We start from the raw sequence: 6,427 nt of genomic DNA on the forward strand, positions 1-6,427 counted from the left end.
GTTTCGTTGGCGGGTAAACTTGCAAATACAATGTAACACTGCCGCCTGTCGGGTTGGAGAATGCAAGTTGATTAGTTGAGTCAAAGAGGAAGAGGCGAAGCGAGAGGGTTTACTCCGCCCAAAATCTGTCTACAGAACATTAATTATTCTTCTTCTGTGGGTTTTATGGAGGACTACATCCAACAGTTGTATTGCCGCCACCAACTGGACGGTTTGAAACCCAAAATAAAATAAAATCCATACTTAGTGATTCTAACAATCCACCCTAATAAAAAGAGTACATTGCCAAAACAAACAAAACTTCCACTTCTTCCTACTTTTGGTTCTCCAGATCTCTTTTCTCAAGCCGTAGGACCTGAGAAGGTGGTACGTCTTTTGCTAATATTCCATGTAAATCCTTTGCTGTGAAATCTTTCAGCCCCAGGAACCGATCTGCTGCAATCACAATGATTTCAATCTTCCTAGATCTTTTCTCCATCTTGGCAGTGCCATTTATCACCATTGTGATAAAGGCCACAAAGTCCACCTTTTGAAACTTTAAAATGTCAGGATCCTCTTGGTGTAAGACAACCCCTGCAGCCTGCAATGAAGACCTATCCACTGGAGCTTGTTCCACCATTGGGGTGCCAGAGCAGCAAATAGCTTTGACTGGGCTGAGCGGGAACTGTGCTTCCGTAGAGGTAGTGGGGCTAGCAGGCCAGAGGTGGATGAACGTAGTGCCCTCGTTTGGGTGTAGGGTCTGATCAGAGCCTGAAGGTAAGGAGGTGCCGTTCCCCTCACAGCTCCGTAGGCAAGCACCATGGTCTTGTAGTAGATGCGAGCCTCAACTGGAAGCCAGTGGAGTGTGCGGAGGAGCGGGGTGACATGAGAGAACTTGGGAAGGTTGACAACCAGACGGGCTGCAGCGTTCTGGATAAGTTGGAGGGGTTTAATGGCACAGGCAGGGAGCCCAGCCAACAGCGAGTTGCAGTAATCCAGACGGGAGATGACAAGTGCCTGGATTAGGACCTGTGCCGCTTTCTGTGTAAGGTAGGGTCGTACTCTGCGAATGTTGTAGAGCATGAACCTGCAGGATCGGGTCACCGCTTTGATGTTAGCGGAGAACGACAGGGTGTTGTCCAGGGTCACGCCAAGGTTCTTTGTACTCTGGGAGGAGGACACAATGGAGTTGTCAACCATGATGGCGAGATCATGGAGCGGGCAGTCCTTCCCCGGGAGGAAGAGCAGCTCGGTCTTGCCGAGGTTCAGCTTGAGGTGGTGAACCGACATCCACACTGATATAAAATAAATAAATAAATAAATTGGTCATTTAACAGACGCTCTTATCCAGAGCGACTTACAGGAGCAATTAGGGTTAAGTGCCTTGCTCAAGGGCACATCGACAGATTTTTCACCTAGTCGGCTTGGGGATTAGAACCAGCGACCTTTCGGTTACTGGTACAACGCTCTTAACCACTAAGCTACCTGCCGCCCTGACGATATGTCTGCCAGACATGCAGAGATGTGATTCGCCACCTGGTTATCAGAAGGGGGAAAGGAGAAAATGAATTGTGTGTCGTCTGCGTAGCAATGACAGGAGAGACCATGTGAGAATATGACAGAGCCAAGTGACTTGGTGTATAGAGAGAATAGGAGAGGGCCTAGAACTGAGCCCTGGGAGACCAGTGGTGAGAGCATGTGGTGCGGAAACAGATTCTCGCCACGCCACCTGGTAGGAGCGACCTGTCAGGTAGGACGCAATCCAAGAGTGAGCAGCGCCGGAGATGCCCAACTCGGAGAGGGTGGAGAGGAGGATCTGATGGTTCACAGTATCAAAGGCAGCGGATAGGTCTAGAAGGATAAGAGCAGAGGAGAGAGAGTTAGCTTTAGCAGTGCGGAGAGCCTCCGTGACACAGAGAAGAGCAGTCTCAGTTGAATGACCAGTCTTGAAACCTGACTGGTTTGGATCAAGAAGATAATTCTGAGAGAGATAGCAGGAGAGTTGGCTAGAGACGGCATGCTCAAGAGTTTTGGAGAGAACAGAAAGAAGGGATACTGGTCTGTAGATGTTGACATCGGAGGGATCGAGTGTAGGTTTTTTGAGGAGGGGTGCAACTCTCGCTCTCTTGAAGACGGAAGGGACATGGCCAGCAGTCAAGGAGAAGAGAGGAGGGGATAGGGTCAAGCGGGCAGGTTGTTGGGCGGCCGGCCGTCACAAGTCGCAAGATTTCATCTGGAGAGAGGGGAGAAAGAAGTCAAAGCATAGGGTAGGGCAGTGTGAGCAGGACCAGCGGTGTCTTTTGACTTAATAAATGAGGATCGGATGTCATCAACCTTCTTTTCAAAATGGTTGACGAAGTCATCCACAGAGAGGGAGGAGGAGGAGGATTCAGCAGGGAGGAGAAGGTGGCAAAGAGCTTCCTAGGGTTAGAGGCAGAGGCTTGACATTTAGAGTGGTAGAAAGTGGCTTTAGCAGCGGAAACAGAGGAAGAGAATGTAGAGAGGAGGGAGTGAAAAGATGACAGGTCCGCAGGGAGTCTAGTTTTCCTCCATTTCCGCTCGGCTGCCCGGAGCCCTCTTCTGTGAGCTCGCAATGAGTCGTCAAGCCACAGAGCAGGAGGGGAGGACCGAGCCGGCCGGGAGGATAGGGGACATAGAGAGTCCAAAGATGCAGAAAGGGAGGAGAGGAGGGTTGAGGAGGCAGAATCAGGAGATCGGAGGGAGAAGGATTTAGCAGAGGGAAGAGATGATAGGATGGAAGAGGAGAGTCGCGGGAGAGAGAGAGTGAAGGTTGCGACGGCACATTACCATCTGAGTAGGGGCAGAGTGAGTAGTGTTGGAGGAGAGCGAGAGAGAAAAGGATACAAAGTAGTGGTCGGAGACTTGTAGGGGAGTTGCAGTGAGAATAGTAGAACAGCATCTAGTAAAGATGAGGTCAAGCGTATTGCCTGCCTTGTGGGTAGGGGGGGACGGTGAGAGGGTGAGGTCAAAAGAGGAAAGGAGTGGAAAGAAGGAGGCAGAGAGAAATGAGTCAAAGGCAGACGTAGGGAGGTTAAAGTCACCCAGAACTGTGAGGGGTGAGCCATCCTCAGGAAAGGAACTTATCAAGGCGTCAAGCTCATTGATGAACTCGCCAAGGGAACCTGGAGGGCGATAAATGACAAGGATGTTAAGCTTGAATGGGCTAGTGACTGTGACAGCATGAATTCAAATGAGGAGATAGACAGATGGGTCAGGGGAAAAATAAAGAATGTCCACATGGGAGAGATGAGGATTCCTGTGCCACCGCCGCGCTGACCAGATGCTCTCGGGGTATGCGAGAACACATGGTCAGACGAGGAAAGAGCAGTAGGAGTAGCAGTGTTTTCAGTGGTAATCCATGTTTCCGTCAGCGCCAAGAAGTCGAGGGACTGGAGGGTAGCATAGGCTGAGATGAACTCTGCCTTGTTGGCCACAGAACGGCAGCTCCAGAGGCTGCCGGAGACCTGGAACTCCACGTGGGTCGTGCGCGCAGGGACCACCAGATTAGAGCGGCAGCAGCCACGCGGTGTGAAGCGTATGGCCTGTGCAGAGAGGAGAGAACAGGGATAGACAGACACATAGTTGACAGGCTACAGAAAAAGGCTACACTGCATTGTTCTTGGGATAAATGCTCCAACTCTGTAGTTAATATACCCTAACCGCACTTCATTAGGGAGACTCCATAAAATAAAATAAAATAACATAAACTCTTCACTTTTTCCCTATTCACCATTCGATTCATCCGACGTGCTTCAATCACTCCAGCAATATTTTTCATCTCTTCCAAATCAACTTCCCACGAAACGCCAGATATAACCCCCTTAAGGGGTGCCTGTTCCGAAAAGACACACACAACACTTCAAACGTATCAAATCGATTAAGACACAACGCACTTTCCTTCTGTTCAGCAGAATCACAAAAAATCTAAACAAGCCCGCCTCTCGTGATCCTCATATCCTTCACTTTACCCACCACTCTCTCCACCAGTTTGGATAACTCAAATGGTTTCTTCAAGATTGGTACTCTGCTCAGCTGCTCCTTATTAACAAACCGTACTCCTACTAGATAGGAAGGGTCATTCTCATCACTGTACCCTATTTTGCTCAGTTTTCCATTCTTTTGAACAATACTCCAATTCTCCCGCCATTGTATTCAGATTCCACTTCATCATCCGTTTCCGCCATCTTCAGTGAATCTCTCGTTCAGCTTCAACATTAATTACTTAGCAAGAGAGACGTTTTTGTATGGGGGTCAATGTCGAATTTAGTCAAGATAAAAATTAATAGCTGTTTTTATACATGAGGTTTATTTGATCAAATAGAAGTTTCGTAATGCTTAGGTTGTAACAAGTGTACTGATATAAGTGTGATGCACGGGACATCCCGGCTACTTGGAGAAAAAACACTTCTGGTTATTCCTGGTGAAAATTGAGGCGTCTATGTACAGTGGGGAAAAAAAGTATTTAGTCAGCCACCAACTGTGCAAGTTCTCCCACTTAAAAAGATGAGAGAGGCCTGTAATTTTCATCATAGGTACACGTCAACTATGACAGACAAATTGAGAAAAGAAAAATCCAGAAAATCACATTGTAGGATTTTTAATGAATTTATTTGCAAATTATGGTGGAAAATAAGTATTTGGTCACCTACAAACAAGCAAGATTTCTGGCTCTCACAGACCTGTAACTTATTCATTAAGAGGCTCCTCTGTCCTCCACTCGTTACCTGTATTAATGGCACCTGTTTGAACTTGTTATCAGTATAAAAGACACCTGTCCACAACCTCAAACAGTCACACTCCAAACTCCACTATGGCCAAGACCAAAGAGCTGTCAAAGGACACCAGAAACAAAATTGTAGACCTGCATCAGGCTGGGAAGACTGAATCTGCAATAGGTAAGCAGGTTGGATTGGAGAAATCAACTGTGGGAGCAATTATTAGAAAATGGAAGACATACAAGACCACTAATAATCTCCCTCGATCTGGTGCTCCACGCAAGATCTCACCCCGTGGGGTCAAAATGATCACAAGAACGGTGAGCAAAAATCCCAGAACCACACGGGGGGACCTAGTGAATGACCTGCAGAGAGCTGGGACCAAAGTAACAAAGCCTACCATCAGTAACACACTACGCCGCCAGGGACTCAAATCCTGCAGTGGCAGACGTGTCCCCCTGCTTAAGCCAGTACATTTCCAGGCCAGTCTGAAGTTTGCTAGAGTGCATTTGGATGATCCAGAAGAGGATTGGGAGAATGTCATATGGTCAGATGAAACCAAAATATAACTTTTTGGTAAAAACTCAACTTGTCGTGTTTGGAGGACAAAGTTGCATCCAAAGAACACCATACCTACTGTGAAGCATGGGGGTGGAAACATCATGCTTTGGGGCTGTTTTTCTGCAAAGGGACCAGGACGACTGATCCGTGTAAAGGAAAGAATGAATGGGGCCATGTATCGTGAGATTTTGAGTGAAAACCTCCTTCCATCAGCAAGGGCATTGAAGATGAAACGTGGCTGGGTCTTTCAGCATGACAATGATCCCAAACACACCGCCCGGAATACGAAGGAGTGGCTTTGTAAGAAGCATTTCAAGGTCCTGGAGTGGCCTAGCCAGTCTCCAGATCTCAACCCCATAGAAAATCTTTGGAGGAAGTTGAAAGTCCGTGTTGCCCAGCGACAGCCCCAAAACATCACTGCTCTAGAGGAGATCTGCATGGAGGAATGGGCCAAAATACCAGCAACAGTGTGTGAAAACTTTGTGAAGACTTACAGAAAACGTTTGACCTGTGTCATTGCCAACAAAGGGTATATAACAAAGTATTGAGAAACTTTTGTTATTGACCAAATACTTATTTTCCACCATAATTTGCAAATAAATGCATTAAAAATCCTACAATGTGATTTTCTGGATTTTTTTTTCTCATTTTGTCTGTCATAGTTGACGTGTACCTATGATGAAAATTACAGGCCTCTCTCATCTTTTTAAGTGGGAGAACTTGCACAATTGGTGACTGACTAAATACTTTTTTTCCCCACTGTATATTTAAGAAGCTAGCATAGAATCTCACTCTCCATTGAATACAGGCGGTTGACGTTAACACCCCTAATTGCATATTCAAATAGATATTAAAATGACGAGATGTATCCACCAATCCAAAGAGAAGAATAGGCGGGAGTTTGACAGCCCGCTGTTCCACTCTGTGGACAAGAATCTCATTGTTAGGGTGGAGACAAGCATCGTGTCATTATATCCAGTATCTCTGGTTGAGTCTGGTAATGTGTGAATGAAGGGAAGAGGGGAGCTAGCCTAGTACAAACCATCCTGATCTCACAAGTTAACATTCCGTTCCGCTACACAGAATGTAAGTTCGCGAGATCAGGATGGTTTGTACGACGCTAGGAAGAAGGCAAAGATTGGAAAAATGCT

The sequence above is a fragment of the Coregonus lavaretus genome (assembly GCF_964263955.1).
Source record: "Coregonus lavaretus genome assembly, chromosome: 3".
Classification (NCBI taxonomy): Eukaryota; Metazoa; Chordata; class Actinopteri; order Salmoniformes; family Salmonidae; genus Coregonus; species Coregonus lavaretus.